This window comes from Rhea americana, unplaced genomic scaffold, assembly GCF_003343005.1.
Source record: "Rhea americana isolate MKP2758 unplaced genomic scaffold, rheAme1 scaffold_3, whole genome shotgun sequence".
In the NCBI taxonomy this organism is placed as follows: domain Eukaryota; kingdom Metazoa; phylum Chordata; class Aves; order Rheiformes; family Rheidae; genus Rhea; species Rhea americana.
Window position 1 is genome coordinate 2,692,248 of NW_028186423.1, and position 26,666 is coordinate 2,718,913.

Consider the following 26,666-nt stretch of genomic DNA (forward strand, 5'->3'; position numbering starts at 1 on the left):
TTGCCCAGAGAGGTTGTGGAGTCTCCTTCTCTGGAGACCTTCAAGGCCCGCCTGGATGCAACCCTGTCTACCATGCTCTAGGTGACCCTGCTGAGYGGGGAGGTTGGACTAGATGATCTCCAGAGGTCCCTTCCAACCTTACTGATTCTGTGATTCTATGAAAAAGATCCACTACTCAGATACCAAATGCTTATGCAAAATTTATACATTTATCGTCCGTAGTCACGTATCAATCACAGAGCATGTAARTTTGTTGATGAACCAACATTTCTGAGTTGTTAAAAATTAGGAAATCATATAATTTTRAAACAAAAAATCTATAAAACACATAGCATGCTCATTTTAAGGCTTTGCAGTTCACATTATATAGCTGTGTAATGTTCAGAAGAGATATCTTGGGATAAATGCACAGAAATAGCAGAAGGTGTAAGTACACTTCTTTCAACCTGAAAATAAAGTTTCGTCGCTGTCTATTGATGCTCACCCCTGTTGCTGCTGCCTCTGTTCCTGGTCAGACAAGCTATTTAGGAGAAGAGCTTTCCTCCTCCTCTTTCCAGCTCTGCCCTCTACACACTGGCTCAGCCTCATTCCTCCTCTCTTTGCAGTGTCCACCCCAGACTCTTCATCCTTTAGCTTCTGATCTGCCCTTTCATCTCTCCTCTTTATGTTCAATTCTGCAATATTTATCTTGCAAGTCTTTCCTCTCCTTCTCTCTGCCCAAAGTATCCTGACGGTGGGTGCAGTGTTCGCTGCAGTTCCTCTCTCAGCTGTTGCCATTGTTCTAAACAAAGGATCACATAGTGTGTTCTTTGGGGGATTGTTTGGAGATTTGCATTTTATTTAAGCATGACACCTCATGTAATCCTATTAAGCAGAATGAAGCTGTGCCATTATTATACAAACTTCTGTCTACTAGCGCACAATCTATTTCTAATTTTAAATGCTTATTTGTTAAGTGTACTTGTGACTAGCAATTTAACCAATCCCTCACTAAGAAAAGCATCAGTATGACAGGCTCTGAATGATAAATAAGGCTGGTAAACATTCTATCTTTTAATTGCTTATTAGCCATAAGTTGGGCTTTTGTTAATATTATTTTCTTTTAATAAAGATTCCTGTTTCCACTAGAAAATTGTATTTTTTTTGGCCAGAATAAAGATATATTACCTATACTTAGCATTTAAACCTTTCAGCTGAACACAAATAACATCCAGATAAGCTGTTGGCTTTTGCTATTCTACTTGGCACACTCATGTTTCAATTTCCATTCTATCCAATGGATGCCTGTTAGGTCTGCATGTCTTAAAATTCCATATATTCAAAGACTACCAAAAAAAAAAAAAAAAAAAAAAAAAAAAAAAAAAAAAAAAAAAAGAGAGAGAGAGAGAGAGAAAAAGAGAGAAAGAGAGAAAAAGAGAGAAAGAGTCTGTGGCATATCACAGAAACTAGCTGAAGCCCATCATTTGGGGTTCAGTCTGGAGGCAAAGGGATCGTGGAGCAGCAGTACTACAATGCCTATAAGACAATATAGAGGTTTGAGTAGTAACACCACCCACAACATTTGCAGTGATTTTTTTTTTTCCATCAGGAAGTCCAAAGTTTCTAGGGGATGAAAAGGAAAARTGTGCTGGCCAACTCTTCCTATGATACTTAATTTGTCAAGTTAAATATCCACTTTATTTTGTCCATTCCTTTTTGATCTGTAGGGAGCAATTATCTGTAGGGGAAAAAAATCAAAACAAATAAAACAAAGCCTGAACATTTATTTCATGAGTGTCACTACACACAAAGGTTAAAAATGGTGAGGTGGGTTGCTCATTTCTAAGATAATGCAAATAGTTACTGTAAATGATACGTCACTGTTTATCAGGGAGCAGTAGGGTGATGCTGTAGCTGGAAAAGAAACTAGAATAAAAGAATCTGAAAGGCCTCAAGTAAACAGCATTTTATCTTACACTTTCTTACATTCCTGTTGATTACTTTTTCTTGATTCATAATAGTCCTTTTATCCTCAGAAATACTACTATTTTGTGTGTAGCTATTTTATGAACCTTCATGTTTCATCCTTTTAATCCAAATACTTTGTGTGATAGTTGCTTATAAGTAAATGTAATGATAAAGGTATAACTAACTATCTATAAAGATAATCTATTTTGTCTTTACAAAGATATATAAATAGAAGTGTTGAGATGAATATATGYGGGACAAATTAAGAAAGGATTTGAATATTGCCAGTGCTTTATAAATATGTAAACCCAATAATAAATTAAAATCAATATAGAAAAAAGCAGATGCATAATGGTATCCTTGAGAGAATACATTAGGAAAGCTAGAACAGCAGGAGCATTAAAGCACAGTAGTTTAGATAATGAAGTGAAATAAATTGTCTTCATCGTTGTGCCTTCATTGTCACCAAAGTACACTGTGATAAATGAAACAGACTTGTTTGATGGAAATCATAAACATTCATATTTAATAAACAGTTATTAACACTTTTATAACATTGCTGTTTTATGTTCATTACATGCTTGTTGCATTACAGCAAGTTTATTTCCTGTTTCATTTCTCCACTGTCATTGTGCATTGCAAACCTGTGCAAGACAGGTCTATTTTTTATGTTATACAGTACAGTAGGTGAGTAACATTCAGATCTTAATGGAAGTGTCACATCATTTCTAGATCAAATTATCCAGTTTTAACAGCTAAAAGGAATTAAATTAATCAGAAAAAAAAACAAAAAACAAAACAATACATATGATATGGTTCCCAAGGTGTTAACTGAAATACATGGAGGTCATGTTTGCCAGTTATCACATTAAATAGAAGTCATAGGCTTACTAGGATTCTCCATTAGCTATTATTATGAGTCTTACATTAGAAGCATACATAAMGGCTAAAATTGCTAAGAGAGTGCATGGCTCGAGAGAGTTTAATTGCATGAACAACAATGTGGATTTTTGGTCTTTTTTGAGAGATTATTAGGCACTGAGACACAGGGACACACAGAAGACCAGGACATTTAATCTGATTTACAGCTAATCTTTGCTTTTGAAACTGGCCAAATCTTCATTTTAGAGAGGTAAGGCTGATATCTCCTACAGAACATCATCACAACATTTTAGTAGAAGCTGGACACTCATTAGGCCATTTGGCTTTATTGCTTTATACATATCTTTTCTAATTTTCCCTCCATGGAACTACGCTATGATAGTGTCTTGCTTTTCCAGTAGGCTTCATAAGCATATGCTGTCTACTCCTTGGAAACTAGACATTCAGTCCAGTTATCAGAGGCTCCTAGAAAACCTGCTAATTTCTTCTTTCTCTATTTTAATTAACCCCCAAAGCTGCTCAATAGCTCAAGAACATCTTTTTCAGTGTGTCATGGGGTTTACAATGGCGATTCAAGAATGCAACGATAAAAAGTACACATGCTTTTCACAGGCACTTAAAGCCTGTGAGACTCTAAAGGGCTAGCCAGGAATACCATAARCATCTAATATAAACACAAGACTGGCATAATCCTGACCAGCTMTAGCTGTGATAGCTGTGACATCAATGACGTATATACAGATACATGTTTTTTCCCCCCTCAGATTAGCGTGTTAAGTGCTTTATCTCTTCCTACTCAGGCTTCCATGAAGAATGCCTTTATTGGAATCTTAGCAGATTCAGAATCCGATGAGGACAGTGGCTCTGACATTATCTTTGAAGCTTCTTGTTCTACAAGGAAAACTTTACAGAGTTTAAGCCGTGACATGCCCAATTTGCATAATTTATTGATTCTGGAGCACAGTTAGACATCTGCTATTTATTTGTCCTTGCTTTACTACTGGCCATGCACTTTTATAAATACATGGAGGTGAGGAAGCTTTTGTGTCATTTTGATGGAACAATGTGGATTCTCAAGTAAATCTTTATGAATAAGTACTCTGATGTACATTGAAATGGAATATACTAACAAAGACCAAGGATTTTTCTCTTCTGCTAGAAAAAATAACAAAGAAATATCTGTAGTATTTTTTATGAATAGAGAAAAAGCTTAATGACTCTTTTCATGGGAATATAAAACGGGAAAAAAACAGATTTCCCAATCCGATGACAATAACCGTCCATATTAAATAAGAATGCAAGCGTAATACATCTTCAACGTTTGCATACAACAAAACCGTTGTGAACAGTTTAGAATATTAACAACCAAATKTCTACGATGTCAGAATGCTCAGTAACCAATTTCAGATTAATTTTCTTAATTGAAGCTAATTCCAGTGATACTTTAATGTTGAACAGCACATGCTCAGGACATTATTTCTTATGCARGATTTCCCCAGGAATATAAAACATCTCTATTTTAAAGTAGTTAAGAGATTAATGCTCATTAAGGATTAGTGGATTTTCAAGCTTCAGCTTTTATTATGATTTTTTTTTTTTTGAGTTAGGTGAGAGCCAAGACCCCTGAATATTAAATTATCTTTCAAAAAATGGTACACTTTTTTGAAAAGATTATTTTTTGACTCTTAACCTTCACAGGAATATCAAACCAGGATGTCATCATACTAATTCATCTCTTTTCAGTGGATAACAGTGATAAGTATTTGAGAATCTATAAAACAGAAAGATGCTTTTACTATTGCTACTGCAACAGATGTAAACTTTATTGTCTGAAGAAGACATTTCATTTTAGCATGACTGTGCAGGTGGTGAGTTGCGATAACCATGTCAKATGCAAAACAAGCTTCTTATATTGACGTACTCACCTTACTTCTGTTCCCCACTATGCATACATATGTCTGTTGGGCCACCTGTTACGTTCTGTCATAAATCTATATCAAAATCTCTATTAGATTTTCAAATTATTGTTTTGAGCAGAAACTGAAAAAAAAAGAAAAAAAAAGGGGGGGGGGCCCTGCTCTTCACCTGTTCATGGGTCTCCAGATCAAAAAGTATTGTTGGTCATTCAACAGAGCTTCCTGCATATGAGAGATTATTACATTTCACAATGATTTATAGCACATAACTTGGGTGTGTCAAAATGTAATTCTTACCATGCAAAGATCTGAAGTCTTTAATGTTCAGAGAACCATCACTTCCATTAGTAATATGTCCCAACTTTTATTCATCCCTATTGCTTAAAAAACATATTTTATCCCTTCTGAAGTTCTCTGTCTTTAACTTCCAAACACAGCTCCCTGCTTTGTATTTTCTTTTCTCAAGTAATATCTTTTTGTATCCAGAATTTTCTAATCATGGAGGAAGTCACACATTTTAAAAAGTCCTCTCTTCCCTTAAAGCAAATACAATGTGGACAATAAATCCTCATCTCCAACTGTCTCATTACACAAATATGCTCATACTGTACCACATTGCTCACTAATGTAGACATACCCTGAATCATTCARGTTCCTCTTTAGCTGATGAAGGCAGAAAGGCACCTCTAAGACTAACTCAGAACTTTGTTTGGCTGAATTACCCTTTGGTTATTTTGAAAGTGTCTATGTAAAGCACATGAATTTAAAATGGGGAGTGTTGAGGCTTTAACTAGCTCTTAATGATAGAATTAATGTATTTTATCAGAATGTCTTATCATACCATGTCAAACTCCTCATAAATATCTTGACTTTTTTAATATGAGTGACCACATTTACRCATTAAACTCGTTATCAGACACTGAGATCAGGTTTGTCTGACAAGAATTGTTTCACATAAAAGCATGCTGATTATTACTTTTCATTCGTTATCTTTCTAACCTTTAATATAAATATTTATTGAAATAAATATTTCCTATTATTTTCCTAGGAATTTTGTCACACAACTTATTCTGGGTCATCCCATTTGTTCTTTCTAAACAGTGGAATAGCATTAACATTCTCCCATTCTGCTAGAATTTCTTCCATATTCAAAGATTAATACCTCAAGATCTCCTCAGGCCACTCTTGTATGAGAATAAGRGGACAGTTATTGGTTGTTTACTGACTTCATTATGTTTATCCTTAAATACTTTTTAATGATTTCCTTGGAATGGGAAGAACTTCATTATCTCCATGTGATACACATGATATTTAGCYTTTTTTCTCTTATAAAAAGTAAGAAATCTTAGCACTTCTTCATTTTCCRCATCAGTTTTAATAGCTTTCCATTTCTATCCAGTAATGAGTCTGTATATTTACYGGTATTTCTTAACTGGAACATTCATTTCAAAGGTTTTACAAAATAATAAATAATGGTTGTGCTGATAGTCTATTTCTCATAGATTTGGCTTTTTCAAAAATAGTTAGATATTTGAAATCTTATTAATGTTATTTAGGTTGAAAAATAATGCTAGCTTTTCAAAATTTCAAGTTTTCCTCTTTAGGCTATAAAAYTGTTATTTACTAATGATTGCAAAACATATGGTGTAACCAATAAGGCTGTCTTCAAATATACTAATTCTATCAAGTACCATCAATAGGCAAGTGCTAAAACTCACTCACGGCTGTTCATTTATGGCTTCATAAAGGACTTGCATATGAAGCACAAAATCTCAGTTCAGCTGTGTTGGCTCCAGCTGACGCCTCAGAATCTCATACAAGGCCCAGACCATCCCACAACTGGCAGTATGTTGTTTTCCTCCAAAAAGTGTATAATAAAAAGTGAAAGAAAAGAAAAAGTAAACAGAAAAGTCTAGCAGACAACCCCAAATATGCAATTACATATATACACATAAAAATGTTCKTGTATTTGTATGTATTTATCTGTGTATGCATGCATATGCATTAGTTTATGAATCTTTTTGCAGTCAAGTTGGAAAAATACAGTGTAAACTGTATTTTTATAACTCCRTGCAGCTTTGTCTGGTGAACCATTACAGATTTCGTTCTGCATGAATTTGTTATGTTCTCCATATGCATTATCCTGTCTTTATACTGCAACAATATCTGACTACAGAAGTTATCAATGGTACTTTAATAGGGGAAAAAAAAGTGTCACCAAATGTAGAGGATGAGAATCCTAAATCAAAACTATTTACAATGTGCAGTTTAAATTATATCCTACTAGAAGAAGACCATGGAAATAATATTAATAAAGATGTACAAATATTCTGACATTCTTAGGAAAAATATCATAGATATTCATAATTTTTTATAGTTTCAGCATTAAATCTTGATACCAACCTTCTCTCTGCCAAAATTAACACGTCTCAAATGAGCATCAAATCTATGTAGATTTTGTAAATTCTACATCCCTCCTTATTTTTTCCATAGCTCTTAGCAGTTAATGGTGTTTAACATTCAGACATTAGCCATTTGAACTTTGAAGAAACAACAGCCTGTGTCTGTACTTGTTTCTAGTCCCCTRCTTTGAGATGTATTTGGTAAAGGAGTGGATAGCTGCATAAGATTACGTAGGTGAGGAATTTATCTACCTAAGGCTGTATACAACAGTATCTGATGCACAAAGTGCCTATCATGAATTTCCTCAGGATTTTCATGTTTCTTCGCTTCCTTGAGATATGCCAGATGATAACTCTCCTCGTGGATCATCTGTCACTGGAACATGCTCCCTCTGTTATGATGCTAGTCTCAAACCAGCGCTTGTGACTGGAAGGGTACCCTACCATCTTTTAGATAATCTGAATAAAATATTGGAGATTTATGGAATTTATTAAAATGTACAAACACTCTAATGTTTGGTTTCACCATTCTTGGAGGAAGGTGACTTCATCTTTACTAGTTGTTTTGAATTAACTTTTATTTTAAGCAGATTAGGAGGTAAAATTCAAATAAAAATACTAATTTACAGCATCTAAATAGACAAAACAACTACATTTTTGGCATAGGAAAGAAGGAAAAGCAAATTAAAAATGCATGTTAGATTTATTTATACTATTATTAATTTAATTTGAAAAGTTCATTTCCTGCAGCCGGATGACTTGCTAGATATACTTTCCTTCCTGATATTTTCCAGGAATGTTGCCATTCTGAATATTGTATGCCTCAGATTCTATTAAGTAGAGAACTATTCTTGCTGCACGATAGATCTACAGTTAAGCTTCCTTTGGAGTTTTCCAAGAGACTCTAACCTCTTTCTCCTTAAACTTATTACTTCCTCCCCTGCCCCTTTCTTTAACATCACTATATTCTGAAAATAATTTTCACACTTTCCTAGCTAGATGAATCACTTCACTTCTTTGGAGATATATATACCACTTTTGGAAACCATCTCTACTTGACTGGTCAATTAATTCCATGACTAAAGAATAAAATAATAGGTAGCTTATAATTTTCAATACAAATTGCCTCTCACTGCTGGATCATCCAACCATTTCGTTTGGGAGGGATCTTTAAAAGTGACCTGGTCCAATACCTGCCTCAGAGCAGTGCTAGCCTCAAGTCGTGTTTTGTTGATCGGGGCCACATCAAGGCAAGTTTTGAAAATCTCTAAGCACATAGATTGGTCTAGGCAGTTGTCCCCATACTTAATCACTGTCACTRTGAAACATTTTTTTCTTACATTTGTTTTGGATTCCCCTTGCTGCAACTTGTGATCTTATCTCTCATCCTTTCACTGTGTACCTCTGAGAAGAGTCTAGGTCTGTCTTCTCTGAAACTGCCCCCTTCAGGTAATGAAGCCTGAAATTAAATCTTCTTTCTCTGTCTTAGCTTTCTCTTCTCCAGCCTAAACAAACCTAGGTCCCTCAGCCTTTTCTGCTGTCTCACATGCTTCAGCCTTTTCAGCATCCTCATTGCCATCCTCTGGACTCGTCCCAGTTTTTTGGTACCTTTCTTGTACTGGACACACTACTCCAGATGTGGGCTCGCCATTGCAAAGCATGCAGAAGAATCATTGCTTGTGACTAGCTGGCTATCCCCTTGTTAATGCAAGGGGATCTTCTCTTTTATGTCAGTCTGCGACCCACATCCAAGTTTTGACTGAAACCAGACATCATTATAACTAAACATTTGGCAGTAAAATTTGGTTTGAGATAACTTACCTATCAAAACCTTTTCTTTAGAAATACTGCGACAGTGTTAACATGGAATATAACTGCACTGCAGCTTAAATGACCATCAAGTTTTGATAATGATAAGTCCCTCCTTCATATTAATATTAATGACAGAAAGCAAAAGATTTCCTAATGACTTTTCTCAATTTCATTTTTTTTTTAAATATGAGAGATGGCTACCTCATTTCATTCTCTCTCTTTCTCTTCTCATTGAATGGAAACAAACCAAGTAGCTTGTCCTATAAAATGCTATACACGGCTCAGGTTAATCATGCCTTTTTGTAGCTTAGACTGAATGTCATGCTAGTCTCAGGGCATTGTAGTTTACTAATCATTTTAATCATCTAAGGATGATCAATCATTTATCTCCAAAGATAAACAGGGAACTCGGTACCATTCAGGAGGGAGAGGGCAACCAAAAACTTTTGTATATATGYCAATGTCCATGTATGAGTAGGAAAGTGAGATAAACTTTTAGCAGATGAAAAGGAGCAAAGGAGGTGGAGATGGCAAGAAGCACAAGAGAGAGGCTACATGTCATAAAAGTGAGAAGCTGGGCTTCTGAGAACCAACCTCAAAGAAAGAGTGTTGAGTTGAAGAGATGAACAGATTAATTAGGATAAAACAAGGACACAGTAGGTCAGGATGAACAAAAACTGAAAGAGAGATAATCAGTGCAAATGATAGCTTTTAGCAAACTTTATACATATCATTTTTTTTCCCTTACTATAAAATCCCCATAGTCCCACAGACCTACCAGCATCCTGATGCTTAACTACGGCTCTCCTGGGATAACTCTGCAAGACAATCCTGTTCTCAAACTATTGCTTTTCATGGGCATGAAGATCACATGCTGTTTCCAAACCCGATGTTTGCATTCATTGCATAGATATTCAGGTCAGAGTGTTCATTAAAAAGGAAAGAAAAAAACTAATTGATTGGGATCTTGGCATAGGATAATTCTCATATGTAGAATCAAATCTGAAAAAAAAAAGAAAGTCACTTGCTGACTGGTAGTGATGAGAGTCTCTGTTGCAAGAGTCCTTGTAGTGTTTTGCTCAATTCTTATAATCAATCTAGTCATGGTCCTAGATGACCACCCCAGTACATGTATAGGCTACTGCTATTGATATATCTGAACTATATAAAAAGCATTTCTTAAATAGCTTAGTTAGATACAAATGGTTGTCCTATGTAATCATTTCTGGAGGAACTATTTGTGAAAGTTTTATTTACTTACATTTTACCACTTCTGCCACAGGAATCACTACATGAGACTTTGGGATACATTTAAGCATGCAGATGTGCTGCATGGAGTTAATAGAACTGTCTAAAATTCCCATCTGAAGGTGAGAACACATTGTCCTGTAACAATTAATCATATATTCAATTGTGAAGATCCAGCCAATCACTTCATTGAAGTGCATTATCTCAAGCCAGTCCATTATCTCATTTATACAGATAACTAACTGGGAAGTTGCTGGACTTAATGACTTGCTAGGCAAGTTGCTAGGGAATTAATGACTTAAGTGCACTGAGTGTGCACACAGGAACAGGCTGATACCCTGCTATACCACAACTATAACTAAAGAACAGATTTGATTTTTGTACTTTTAAGACACTTATACCTTAAGTCCTATTAAACTTGCCACAAGTCTTGCCTAGGTTAACTGAAGTACTAGGTGTTTTTTAAATACGTATCAGTAACATTACATACTGTCTATTAGGCATAACACAGTCCATTAAAAAAAGATATTTGCATGAAAAAAATCCACTTCTATGAAATATAGCAATTGCATTTCTTAATCAAATTATTTGGAATATGAGTTATGTCTTTCCCCCAAAATTCAAGATTTTTATGAGAGAAATAACTTTGATCAGTTTTGGTTTTAATGCATAACACAAGACCTAATATGCATTCACAGATAGGCAATTTTGATCTTTATATTTGCATAAAACCCTATCCTGGCAAGCATATAAGTTACTAATCTTATGCAGCTTCTACAAAAAAGTGTTCAGTATTCCTTTTTATTTAACCACCCTAAAATACATATCTGTGCATTTAAGGGACTTCTGAAATTTGCAGGATACAAGTGCATTTCTTGTATARTATATATTTTGTAATATAACTGCACAACCACTATTCAAGTGCTTTGCAATACATTCTGCAATACATTGAGCTTATAATTAGATTTATTTGAAAAAAAAAAACTGCAAAAACTGTCTTAGGTAGAAAATTTTATTCCAGCAGAACACTTTTATTAAAAATACCTGTACTYTCTAGGATACTTCACGCTTTTATTGAAAAAAAGCAAATATCAAAGAGGACAGAACTGCAGCTTGGAAAACATAACTGGAGATCATATGCCCAATCTCTTCCCCGGGCCAGGTTCCTCAGTCAAACTTATTTTTTCACGGTGCASTGATACCAGAATTTCCTGTGATACACCATTCCGGTTACAAAGAGATGACACTGTGGGGTTTGCTCAAAGATGTAGTTCTAACTGTATAAGTAAGGGTCTTCTGAGGAATATAAACTAAAATTCTCAGAATATAATTTATGAATTCCATTATTATGMTTTAGATTTTTTTTCCCTCTTACCAAATTCTCAAATCTTCCTTCAGGCAAAAATTGTATTTTCTGACTAAAGCCAGTCTGATGTACAACGCAGATTCACCTAACCACTCAATTATGTTTYGAACAGTCATACCTTCTCCAAAAGGAATCATAAATTCCAGATTATGATAATTTTATCATTCCCAGCCTATTACTAATATATGCACGATCACAGCTTTTTAAAAATAATTTCATGACTGGCTTACTCATCGTCTTCTAACACATTYTTGTCTTAAAAACAACATAATTTTTGGAATATTTACCCAAGACTAATGAGGCCTTCAAGCTTAAGTCCCGTTTGCAGCACATGTTTAGACTTTTATTCCAAAATTAAATGTCAAAAGAAGACAATGTTAAATATCTCATTAAAGTAATGACTTTTGGCAGAAATTCTTTTTTAAATTTAAACCTTTGATACTTTCCTTAAGGCCCCTACTAACACAAATTATGCTTACTCTTTTAAAAAGAGAGAGGGATAAAGTTTTTGGTCTTGTTGATTAAACATGAGTCTATTGATACCATACCACATGATGCAATTTCTGTATTCTCAGTTTGTTATCAACAAAGAAGAAAAAAATGCAAGCATTCAAGTATAGAAGAGCTAGGAAATGTCTGAATGAAGATGGCTGCATTGGCTGGAAACTTTAGGCTAGAGCTTAGGCAAAGAATTTCTAAATAGTAATATAGACTCATGGTTAAGACAGTGAATGTTGGTCTGATATTCCTCCTTTTACAGAAGAGTTTATGCATAAGTTTAAATTACTCACTTTTACAAGCTTTTCAAAACTGTTTTTTAATTTCTTATTGAATGTCTGAAGTCGAACCACACTGACTGCCATCAAAAAAGGCCTGCATATATATTAAAAAATAAATAAAAAGAACAAAACATTACTTTTTGGAGACAAACTGAAAAATACTCTCCATCAAAAATTAAGTCAATCTGAACAGAATTAAAACTAGATTTTGCTTTTCTTCCTAAAAAATACTGAAAAATATATTCCTTAGCGGTTGAAAAAAGGAAGAGAAATAGAAATACCAGAGTGCTTAACTCCAATGTCAGACCTTCTTCCTCTCATTTTTGCTTGTAAGCCAACACCTGGTCCRGATAGCAGGCAGCCTCAGAAGAGTGGCTTGTTGATTGTTTTATTATGTACTATCCTATTTTCYGCTCTTTTTTCTTTTCCTTCTCTTTATCAATAAGAAGAGACAGATCAACTGTTTTGTAAGCCATTTGATCCACTGTTTGCAAACGGGAAAGTATAGTTCATTGAGTATCCAGTCACTTTGATTTAATTTCCTCAGGTTTCTATCTGAGGACTTGAGCTGGCTGCTTAGTGCTTGAACCTAACTCTTGCTGCAGCTAGTCAAGGCTTGGCAGAAAGGTTATGCACATTACTAGACTCAAACTAGCAGACTTTATCAATTTGGGAATGACTTTGTGGTCATCATTCTTAAATTTAGGTACACTGATTGTTCTTATTCACTTATACTTTACCACTTTGGTCTTAGCARATTTATTAAAAATTATTATCACACATGAGATGTGATTCTCTAGTTATTTCAAAATCCTGGGAAAGGGTTTATCTAGTTCTCTGTGTTTGAATCTCAGTTTTACCTCCATCTTGACAGTTGTAATTCTCTGTATATTGTGTATATGCCCTCATTTTTATTATCCTTGTTTTGGTCCATACTCATCATCATCTCTGGTGAAAAATGGAGCAAATTATTGGTTCGCTTTTTGAGCCATAATAAATTTATGTTTAATGTGAATTCTATTTYTAATGTAGATTTTCTCTGGCTTTCTTTGCCAGGATTAAAGATATCAGATAATTTCTGACACCATTTGCAAATTTGTTCCACAAAAGCTTTCATAGTTTTTAGTTTTGTTGGCTTGACAAACTACTTCCTTTGCTTTCCACAGTGTGTCCTTTAGCAACTGAGTATTTGTTTATTTCTCAGTTTAATTAAAACTGTATGAAGCTAGGTTACTGGCATCTCTTTGTTTTTTACAGCATACTATGYCTTCACAACTTTAACAAACCAAGAATGACATAATATAATTTCTCCTTGGTTAGATGAGCATCTGTCGGAGAACTAGGCTAGCTATCACATCCAGGAAATTTACTTGGTATGTTTGATTTCTTCCATTTTAACTCAGTTCTCATTATTTATATCTTATAACTGTGTACAACATTTGTACATAAGGACATAAACTTATGTGTATGTAAAGTAATGTATATATCTACTTATATGATACAGAACATGCAAATAACTTGTAAACTTCTAAAATGACAAYGAAGGTACCAGGGGGAAATCCCACTGCACCTGAAATGACTACTAATATGTTCAGGCAATTTAATATCTCCCTAAGCTACAGAATGAATCAGGGAAAATATGGCCTACAAATATATGGGCCATGTAGCTTACCTTTGTGCAACTGAGTTGAGTCTGTGGTCTGTTACGGTGGTAGCTGTTCTGCTCTGGCTTGGTTTCATAAAATTTGCACTGTTCTCCTTCTGTTTCCTTACCCTTACAGTATGTTGGTTTATTTTGAATTTAAACTGTTTTCTTCAGCTCAATTTTGCCAAAAACCTATTCAGGTAGAATTCTTAACAAAATTTATAATTTAACAATCTATACACATACATGCATATATATTATATCTTAATCACACTATATTATCTGAGCTATTCACTGTAGGCTTTCTATATACTCAGTAGAGGGAACTGTGCACTTTTATGGTGTAATTCATATTTTACATATACTTTAGGATGAGATGAAYCATTTCCTTGAGTTTCCTATTTCTCTACACTATCTGTAAATGGAATTTAGCATGAATATCTCAGATTTATATCACATATTTCTACACTTGATCATATGAATCCCACCCTTTTTATCTATCATTGAAGCAGAGGATTTTGAACTAATAAAACTTCTAGAAAAACCTATGTTCTCTGAAAAAAATATCTTTATCTCTCAAATTACAGAATCACAGAACCATAAAATCAGTAAGGTTGGAAGGGACCTCTGGAGACCATCTACTCCAATCTCCCTGCTCAAGCAGGGTCACCTAGAGCATGGTAGACAGGGTTGCATCCAGGCGGGCCTTGAAGATCTCCAGAGAAGGAGACTCCACAACCTCTCTGGGCAACCTGGTCCAGTGCTCCGTCACTCTCACAGGGAAGAAATTCCCCCTCACGCTCAGGCGGAACTTCCTGTGCTTCAATTTCTGCCCATTGCCTCTTGTCCTGTCACACGGGGCAACTGAAAAGAGTTTGTCCCYGTCCCCTTGACACCCTCCCTTCAGGTACTTGTACACGTTGATCAGATCCCCCCTCAGTCTTCTCTTCCCCAGGCTGAASAGGCCCAGCTCTCGCAGYCGTTCCTCACAGGGCAGGTGCTCCAGCCCTCKGATCATCCTCRTAGCCCTACRCTGGACTCTCTCCASTAGCTCCATGTCTCTCTTGTRSTGGGGAGCCCAGAAATGGACACAGTACTCGAGATGAGGCCTCACCAGAGCTCTCTGAAAACCAGCAAACAGTTTTGACCATAAATTTCTCTACTTAATTTCCAGGTATGTAAAAGGGATAATCATATTGCCTAATATGATAATGGATTTATGAAAATACGTTGCTTAGTTTTAGTGAGACACATGCTTATGTGATTCATGACACAGGAAGACTCATGGAAAAATTGTTCAGAGTGCTGTATCTGATTAGTGTACAGTAGATAAAACAGGAGACTACATACAGAACAATATAGAAAAAAAAMCAAAACATTTTTTGATAGACTTGTACTGAAAGAGGAGAAAGAGTTATTGGAAAACAAATGCCTACCAAAATAAATAAATATCTATATATCTGTCATAATGWATCTACATAACAAAATTAAATGGAGATTCTACGGAAAAAACTTAATTCTGGTGCTTTCTATTTTTTTTTGCTAAACATGCACATATTGTTACAATAATTATGTCTCTAGCATTTTTTGTGCATTAATTAGTATAATATGAATATTATTGGGGCTGAATTATAGTCTCATGGTTTTCAACAATRCTAATCATTTATTAGATATCTGAAAAGGTATATATGACGAACAAAGCTGAACCAGGAATCGACTTAGTATACATCACAATGTCTAATATTTACATACCATTGAATTATATTGCAAAAATTCTGCTAAGTATGAGTACATACCTCCCTCTATCCACAAYGGGCGGCACAATTTTGAACTCATGTAACAATTGTGCTCACACTAATGATAAAATCTACTTAGATTTCTTCCTCTCAGTATTTTAGTTCTAGAGGGTTAATAGTTAAAAAGTTTAAATCTCAAAAGCATTCTTCTAATTGTGAACCTAAATAAAAGCTGTCTGTATAAAGTGATTCATGATATAACAAGCACATTTTGAGTGCCTACTTTATGCCACCTGATTTTTCCAAAAGACACATACAAACTCAGTGATATCTAACGTGTGCAGTGTAAAAGAAGGAACACTAAAGATTAATGATAAGCTGTACTGAGTAGTCTGTCTCTTCCTTTTCTAACTTATTTTTCAATCCCTCAAGAAATTCTTTGATAAAGCAATGCTTCTCAAATGCAAAAGTTCTCTGTGTAACTGCTCAAGCAAAGATTCAGCTGAGGGTGACCTCTCTAAATGCTCTTAAAATTGTTGCTCTTTCATTTTAAGAAAGAGAAACTACAGGTTTAACATTAACCTACCATCCTTTCATTTTTTTTACAATTCATTGTGCCTCCTTTTTTACGTTATAATGTAAACTTTTTCATCTCAGTGATTCTATTATCTCTCCTGAAAACATTAAAAACATTTTTTCAGGTCATTTTTCTTCTTTGCTAGTTTAGCAGTAAATGASACCAAAGTGGTTGTTACATGGGAAAATCCATATGCTTGAATTTTGGTTGTTTGGCAGGCTTGCTGACACTGTTGCTTGACTTCCTGCTTGCTGGGATGGACGATTCTTGAACGGATAGGAGGTGATACTGGAATATCRGTCAAGTCTCTTGATCACCTCTTCCCTTCATGGCTGTATCCCATGGTGTCACCTATCATTAAAGACTTATAATGGAGGAGGGCTTAGAGGAGGACAAGGGCCGTGTGCCCAGGAAGCTCAAGAAAGAGGCTGTGCCTGACCACAGTTGTTGCAAAGAGAGCTGGTTTTATCTTAATACTAAGGAGACTGGAGAGTGGCCTTTATTTTAGATAAACAGCTATGTCAGTTGAGTGGATTAAATGGTGGYGTAAATGTTTCTCCCTGAGCTCATCAAAAGAGACTGAATGTCTCCCTGAGTCAGGCTGACCAGCATGAGAGGAGTGTATACATGGCTCAGGCCAACACAGCATAGAAGAACTGAACAAGTAACAAAATAACTTTAAAKAGAGCAATGCTTGAGCTGTTTCCAATCCACTTATTCCTTCCTGATGACTGGGAACTCCAAGAGTCATGCTGGTGAGCATTTATAGAGAMCGATAATACGGATCACATTTGTATTGTGATTGAACTTTATATTGCAATTATTGTATTTTGATAAGCATAGCTTACATTTGTATTGTGATTTCAAAATATTGCTGTATCACTCTGCTAAATCAAAAGTCTCATGTAACCTCAAATATCTTCAGATAAGTAAATTTGATTTCAAACATTACACTCTYCATTCATAGAATATCTRAAAGAACCTGGTCAGAGGGTATTGGACTCCACAAGACTGTTCCAAGTAGGTCCCTAAAAAGGCCAAAGTCTGCTCTCCTGATGATCAGGATTGTGATCCTGCCTGCTCCCTGCTTCCAGGATTCTGAACTCCACCATCTCATGGTCGCTACAGCCAAGGCTCACCCGATCGTCACATCTCCAACTAGCAATTGGCAATGAGGCCCAGCAGAGTGCCTCTCCTTATCGACTCCTTGATCATCTGTGTTAGGAAATTGCCATCAATGCACTCCTGGACCTCCTAGATCGCTTGTGCCCTGCTGTGTTGTCCCTCCAGCAGATAACAGAGTGGTTAACGTCCCCCATGGGAGTGAAGACCTGCAAACATSAGGTTTCTTGCAGTTGTTAGAAGAAGATGTAATCTACTTCTTTCTGATCAGGTGGTATCTAGCAGAAACATATCACCCACATTGGACTGCTGGCTAATCCTGACTYACAATCCTGACTAAACTGGCTCCCATGAGTCCCCAGGCAACCTCCATGAGTTTCGGTTGCTCTCTCACATAAAGGGCAAATCTCTCACCTCACCCTTATGGCCTGTCCTTCCTGAAGAGGTTGTTTTTGTTCACAGCAGCACTCTAGTTGTGTGAACTATCCCAACACATTTCTGTGATCCCAAAGAGACCACAGCCTTGTAAATGCACACAGACTTCTAACTCCTATTTGTTTCTCATGCTGCAGGCATTAGTGTACAAGCACTTCAGAGAGGCACTCCAGCATGATGACTTCCTAGAAATGGCATGAAGCCTTACTCCACAATGTGGTCCTGTGGGCATTTCTTTATTTACACACATGTGCTCGGGATGATTCCACTTCAGTCCTGTTTTGTTGATTAAAAGAGGTCACTTTTTAAATCATCCTAGACCCTTTTCTTGCTGAATTCTTCCTACTTTACTGTTGGTATTCTCTCTCTCTCTCTGACATTCATAGTTTAAAGTCCTTCTTACCAGGTTGGTCAGCCAGTTGGCAAAGGTATGTTGCTCCATTCAGTCAGGTGTTTGTAACTCTACCAAGCCGTTGGCTGTCTTTGAAAGGAGTTCCGTAGTCATGGAAATCAAAACCTGTCGTCAACACTAGCTGTGCAACAAGTTATTAACTTGTAGTGCCTGTTGGGCCTTCCTCAGGCTCTTCTCTCTTACTGGCAGGATTGAGGAGAAAAGCATCAGTGCCCCCATTCCTTTGACCATTACCCACACAGCCACATAGTCATGCTGGATACTTTCTAGGTCTTTCCTGACAGTAATGCTGGTGCCCACATGAAAAGCATCAGGGGTAATAGTCTGAGGGCTGGACAAGCCTTGGCAGCAACTCCACAGTATCTTGAATTGCCCCTGGCAAGCAACAGACTTCCCTAGATGTTAGGTCAGATTAGCAGACTGGGGCCTCTCTCCTTTGCATCAGGGAGTCTCCCACTGCTGCCTCTTGCTGCTTCCTTCTGGTGCAGCTCTGAGAGAAGCTGAGCCAGCATAGACAGTCCCTTGGAGAGTGTTCCCACCTCCACCACAGCTGCATGGACACTGAGCTTGTTCTGAAATTGAGAGTCATCATGTGGAGCAGGAGATCTCCTTCTGGTTTCCACAGAGGGGTTCATTATTGCAGCAATACTGTGCTGATTATTCTTATCACTTTCTGTTATGAGGCTCACTGTGCTTCACGATCCTCCTCTGCACTGGTCACAAAGGGGTTGCAACATTGTTTTGAAGACAATTTGCTCAAAGTGTTAATGAGCCATACTTTATCATGTGTCAGAATAAGCTTCTACATCACTTTCTCTCAGCTTGGAGCTATTTCACTGGGGAAAACAAACGATGATTTCCAGGAGAGGGCCATGAACGGTATGTAGCCAGATGGGATCAGGGTAAGTGAAGAATCTGAGTGTTTGGAATGAATTTGTACAAGCACCTAAGATTAAGTATGCCTCAGTTTGCAGAGCAGTAGTATGTTTTTTGTTTTTCGTTTTTTTGTTTTTTTTTCTCTCTCTCTTTTTCTGGAGAAAGATTGTGTGAGTTGCAAGAACAGAAACATCTTCTACGTCTTTTGAAGAAGAAGAATCAGTAGAAAGAAAATCAAACACTGATAGCAGGTCATTTTCAGTCTGTAACTGTTTGATGATCCACAGTGAAGGAAAGGTTGAGGAAATTCATGTTTAGGATCAGTACCAAATAAAAAATATATATGCTTGACGAACTAGATAAAAAAAAGAAAGTCATTTTATGGACTAATTCCATGTATAATAACTGGCTGTCTGCTAGAACTGTATCACATACRTAGATATGTTCCCATTGCCTCTGGTTTTGAGAGTGTTTTGATGTTCCATGACCCAGGTGGAGATTAGGCTGGATGAATACATCCAAAGCACATTCAGTTCCATTTTTATTCAGCAATAGGATAGGGAAAATATCCAAGAGGTTGAAAGTTGAAACTTTGGCTGTTTGTTGAGGTTATATCAGGATGCCATTGTCCTTTTGAGGGTTTCTYGAAGCAAACTGAATATTGTCAAGACACCCTTGCAAGAGGTAGTAATTAAGCTAAGCAAGGAATTGCTGGTGACATTCCCTTTCCCCCCCTTTTTTTTCCTCCCCACTTTTTGTAACAGCAGCACAAGAGAGAGTCACTAGTGCCAAACTTCACAACAGAGCCACAGCAGTAATATAAGTCATTTAATAGAATGCCAGAAATGTTCAGACATTTCTCGTAATGATCAAGTGGAAAAATCAGATAGTGAAATAGAATATCTGAAATGTCAATCTTTTCAATAGATGACTGATACTTTACCCATTTGAGAAAATGACAGTGAAGCAATCATTTCATGAAGTGACTAATAATATGATAATTTTACATAAGGACTACTTTTCTTTACATACAGTCTATAATATGACATAAGAATGACATATTTAGTTACATTCCTTCATGGAAAAAAAGGAAAAAAAAAAGTCTTGAAATATGTCTGAATGATGGAAAATTGAACTTTCTCCATAACAGTTCTTGGACATGGATCATAGGAAAGAAATGGTGCTAGTGGGAAGGAAATTGAAGTCTTTTAGATGTGGTCTGWGGTCCTGCGCATAATGTGGCTGGAAAAGGAGATAAGTAATTTTGTTCAAATTATTACTCAAGAATTATTACCCAAGAGTTTCTGTTATTAGAAAGTAACAGGTAAAACAGATGAAAATGACCCTAAGAAAATAAGCCTGGAAAAAAACAATAGTAGTTACCTGAAACAAAGTAGCATGAATTCTGTGCAGCAGCTTTATTGAGTGGTCAGCTGATTGGTGTGGTTATACAGATGTAATTTTACTTATTTTTTTTCCTATCTTATAACACACACAATAAACAAAAAATAAATTTCTTAACTTTCACTTAAAGAAAAATAAATATTTTCCAGATTTTAATCTTGCTTTTTTTTTTCCTTAGAGTGAACCACCTTGCCTTTTCATTCAATTAACCTGTAAAGCCTGATTCGTGTGCCAGATCTCCTGTTGCTGAATAAATGTGATAATCTGCTTCAGCAACTAAATCGCACCCTTTACAATGGTTTATAGCATTATCACCTGCAGTCAAGGTCTACCTACTGCTGCTGTGTTTCAAATATTCTCTGTTGTAAAGTGGACTTTTTAGATGCTAATAAAATTAATATAGGGCAGAGTCATTTTGTATTGATCTCCATTAATCCTGACATACTCAGACAGTCAATTTTACTTTCAGAGAGTTAGAATGCCAGATGGCAAAACCCTTCTGGTCTCGAGTTTGGTCTTTCATAAAATATGGTGAACTGAGACTGTAGTTTATGAATTCACTTTGCAAATTTCAAAAACAAACACCTGACATCAGATTTGCTGTTGGGAAGATAACAATTAGACTTTCAAGGARTGATATTAAAAATTGACCAGATTGGCTGACTTCAGTTTATTTAGTATTATTTTTCCCCCAATACATGAATTTGGATATTTAGAGACAAAGAAAAAAAAAAAGGAAAAAGGTTTCAGGTTATGAAAAAATTTTCCTTTCTTTGAGACACATACTCTGATAAAATTTTCACCTAGGATCATTTATAGCTGTGTACAGGTGTAATGATCTTTAGATGTAAATTTTTGTGGGTAATATATGTAATTCAATATAATACATCTATAAGTGTATTCTCTAGCCACCCTACCAGTACAGTTTTTAGTATAGCCTTATTCTGGTCTCTGAAACAACTTTTAGTCACATTAATATGTGCACCTCTTCCTGGCTAACAAGCCTATGTAGACTTTAACTTGGCAGCATTTTAGCCTGTTAACCTATTAGCCTGACTGTCATGGACCAATTAAACTACTCAATCAGCCAGTGAGCCAGATCTGTAAGACATGAATTCTCACCACACTTCCACCCACAGAGATTTGTCTGGAGGACCTCACCACTGTGTGTGTGGTACCCTCCCTCACAGATGAAAACATGAACTAAATGGGAATATTATATGCTAGAATGATGAGTATCACATGTTTAAGTTTGCTTTGTTTTTCACATTGTTATATATATGTATATATATACATATATATATATATATATATAAATTTTATGGAAACAAAACCATTATGATCCAAAGGGAACTGAGCATGTTGATCTTTTTCTAGTTCTTAAGTTAGGGATATATAGTTTCTGGGTCATAAAAAATATATCATGCTTCTCAAGAAAAGAGCTTTTTCCTGGGCACAAAATTATATTTCAACCTTTCTTCATTTTATATTACTTCTATTTGTCTAAAAGAGTACATGTTATTCCTTCTTACTGTTCTCATTTGGGTTTCTATTTATATCTATAATGTTTCATTATTTTTCATTTCAACATCATTGTTACTTATAAGGATGGTGAGAGAGGCCAGTGGTAATACAACTGATGTTATTTGTAATATTATTTTCTTTTCTATATGTCGTAATACACTCTCCCACCTAAAAAAAATAGTCATGTAGTATTCCACTTTAGGGGATACATCCTAGTGTGCACTCTGTACCATTATCTAGGTCATTAAYGAGGATGTTAAACAGTACTGGTATTGCTATCAGCCCCCGTGAGACTTCACTATTGAGTGGCCTCCAGCTGGATTTTGTGCCACTGATCACAATCCTCTCAGCTCAGCARTTCAGCCAGCTTTCAGTCTACCTCACTGACCACTTATCTAGCCTGTACTTCATCAGCTTGTCTATGAAGATGAGAGTGCTGAAAGGCTTGTTAAATTTGAGGTAAACAGTGCCCCTTGCCCCTTCTCATCCACCAAGTCAGGCATTTTATTCTAGAAGGTTATCAGGTTGCTCAGGTATGACTTCCCCTTCATAAATTCATACTGACTACTCCCAGTCACCTTCTTGTCCTTCATCTGTAAGGAAATGGTCTCCAAGAGGATATGCTCCATCACTCTCCCAAGTCTGAAGTGTGGTGATTGGTCTGTAGCTCCTCAGATTATCCTTCTTTCCCATCTGGAAAACAGGAGTGACATTTGCTTTCTTCCAGTCCTCAAGAACCTCCTCCAGCTGTCATGACCTTTAAAGGTAATCCTGAGTGGCCTCACCGTGACACTGGCCAGTTCCCTCAGCATTCTGGAGGGCATCCCAGTTTGAGTTCAGTTGCTGAGTTTCAAAGTCAATAAATCTTTATCAGCATAGGAAAAAGTATTTAACTTTGTCATCATATTACACAATGAAACAAAAAATTGAACACAGTGTACCCTGGATTAGAATTCTTGTCCAATAAACAACATACGATCTCAACAATCTACAGCCAATTGCATATTTCCACTGCAGAACAAAACCGGGGCTTAAAGCTACCATGGTTTCCCAGAAAAGGAGAAGTAATTGAAATGATATAGGCATCAGATAACTASTGATTTTACAAGATTTTTGTTTATTTGTTTGTTAATATTAACTAAATTGCCTTCTTCTATGTTACACCACCCAAATGATTTCTCATCCGGGACTAAGCGTGCTGTGGAGGCTGATTCTGAGACTGGCTCTTTGGCCGGCTCCTCTGCGTGTTTCCAAGAGCTCAGCCCAGACAGTCCAATTGTGTAGATGATCTGCTTGATTCCTGCTCGCTCATGACATGCAACAGAAAAGGTGTTTATTCAGCTGTTGCTGTTGGGAATTTACAGCCGAGGCCTGGCATGCTGGGATCTGTGTGGCTGCTCTCACAATATGGTCCTTTGCCACTTCTAGCTTTTCCTTGCTGAAGCAGTGTTGTTGCCATTGGCAACTACAGCCTGTTATTAGCATGCAGCCATTATTTTGCAGAAGTATTGAACATTAGATGAAAGTGCAGTTCAGTGGTAATTTGTAAACAATACATAGCATAAGCATCGCCAGGAAAGCTTGTCTAGGAGAAAAGAAGGGTTTAGACGCCAAAACCAGGCAGGGCACCTGGAAATTGTCAGAGTTTAAAATATACATGTAGAAAAAAATATTTTAATTAACATCATAGAGTATACAGAATTTTCAGAAATACAAGAATAATCTTGCATATCTAGACTTCATTTTATCATTTTACTTTGGACTAATTAAATACCAACAAAATTATATCAAGAGAGTGCTATGAAATGCTCTTTTAATAATTCTCCTGCTACAGGTAGTCATATCTGAATGTCAACCCATCATTAGGGACTGGAAAAAGTAATTTCCCTAATAGAGAAATTAACTAAAATGCCACAGAGTGTTGTTGATTTTTTTAACTGATCATACTGAAAGTCACTGATTGTACAAAACCAGCCTCAGTGGGATAGGGGAAGGTTGATCAAATTTGCAGTAACAATGTCTCATAAACTCTCYTTTAATTTGGAAAAATAACTTTTAATCATTGATAATGAATGGAAGTCTAAACCACTAATAAATTTTACTTCTGGAAGTTTTTATTTTTTAATAATCATGAGGATGATAGAACGGCAGAATGTCCATGAGCTAACACATCCAAACTACTCCAAATTTAAGTCAAAGGTTAATAGATGATCAGAACACCAGACCCAAACATATCAGCACATTTTGCTCTTTCATAAATTGCAGAAAACCAAGCTTGGGCAGAACACTTGTATGTTTCCCTCTGCTGTTCAGATTTCCCATGAATTTCAGTCCAAAAGAATTATATGAGCTAAATACAAACCTTAACAGCTCCACTAGATATATTTATGAAATATTAAACCTCTGGGTTCAGAAGACTCAACTGTTGCAMAACGGTGTTGTTCAATTTACTTTAATAGGGATATGCTTATTTTCACCAGATGCAGAAAAAAGAGAATACAATTCTTGCAACCACAGTTTGTCAGCAGCTAAACCTTTCTCATAAATTCTTCTACTGGGCTCCACATTTACCAGACACACTCTGTTATTCATTCAGCACTTACAATTGAAAGATGTGTATTAAAAACTGCAGCATTAAGTTTGAGAGGACAGAGCCAAGATGCTACATCCCTGAATTTTCTGTTTGTGTCTTGCTTCCAGAGCTTTACAGAGGGGGTCTGCACTGAGAGCCTCAGGGAAGACAATATGTATCTGTGTATTTGTGATCTGTTCTGGTTCAAACTTGCTCCTCAGTGTGTCTAGAGGTGCATATGAGCACCAGAGCCAGTTTCCTGGGAACATATATATATATATATATACATATATATGGGAATACTTCTTTGTTGCTGTGAGCTAATCCTTAGCCTTGAAGATCTTGATGATATTTGTCAACAATGTTGGCATGTACTCTTATTAATTCATCATCTTTCCTACAGACATGGGTACCAAAAGCAGAAGCTTGTACACATTTTTCTAATGAGCTGACATTCCTAGAATATTATAGATGGTTTAAAAGCACCACATTCAGAATCTCCCAAACATATCACTGTTTATTTCTCACAGTTGTGAAATTGTGCCATGAAAATTTTCAGCTGTCTGGAATGATTGTCTCCATTTTGCAGACCAGACTTGGAGACAGGCTCCTAGGGTCTGTGTGCATCTGTAGCTCTGTTGCAGTATGGCCTTGGTGCTTGATCTTTCCCAGGTGATAGTGTTCCTCAGTAAGAAGTCAGTACTCTTTCCAACTCTCTGTCTACATGTGAACATCTTCCTCACTTCTCAGATAGTGACATGCCAACCATAACTGCTATTACAGATTGGCTCAGACAAAGGCAATTTGTTATAAGGAATATGGAGTCTCCTGTTGTGTGTGTTTTCCTAGAGTTAGGGGAAATAATCAGAATAATTGGAATGCTTCATTTTTTTTTTTTTTGTACAGCTCAGTTCCTAAAGAGGAATCTAAGATACTTTTCCCTTAATTTCAACATGGCAGTACATATCTCCTTCCAGRATCACATTCTGTAAGGTGTTTTTTGAATAGATTTGTTTTTCTGGGACTGGATGGAGTGAAGTTTAGGAAAGTTAAGCTTTCTGATTCAGATTATATACCTCATATTATATGAAGCTTGAGATTAGCTATTTGAAGAGGATCCTGATGATGTTGTGAACCAAAACGGATAAGAAGCATGTGAAAGAGAACAGTTATATGGTCTTTGCCAAATCCTAAATTAGAAGGACTAAGTTAGAAGACTGCCAAGCATAAAAGATAGGACACAAATTGCAGTCAACCTCTGGATATAGCTTCTTTATTCTTTCTTTCTGCCTTAAGTATACTTCATGAGCTCTTATTAGGAAAGTTCTTCAGGGMCTTGCTTGTCATAAATATCATCTTATTGTAGGTTTTCTTCAGTGTCTCTAGCCTTGACATATGTCTCCAATTAATCATTATTCATTCCTTGTACCCTATATAAAATTAGATGCCTTTTTAATAAACTTGTTATTGTAATGTTCATAGCTGCTGCCAAGATTTCCTTTTGTGTCTTCTGTCATCCCCATTGTTCCTAAGCAGACAAACTGTTCTGTTACAAAGAAATGTCTGCATATGATGGAGAAGGAGAAAAACTCTTCCCTTTCCTCTTTCTCATTACAAGTAAGGGATCTTCCTTTGGTGGAAGRTTAAAGACCATGAATTTTACTGAAATGTAATAATGAGTTGGTATTTGAGTAATTCACATACTGTGAGATAAGGCATGTCTATCCAGTTTGATTGACTTTGGTCAATCTCTTTTGGGGCTGGAGGATCCATGAGAAGATACAACTGTGTAGGAAAACAGAGGGCTTATCTAGGAACTGAAAGAAAGATTATTGTCTTTCCTTGGAAATACATAACATTTGTTAAAATTGACTCAAGGCCAATGTTTAGAGGCAGTGTCATTACCAGGGCTGGAAATGAGCTAGAATATAATTCCTTACCTTTATCTTCTGCTTTTTTTCTTTTTCTTTCTTTTTCTTTTCCTTTTTCTATTTTTTCTCTTTCTCTTTCT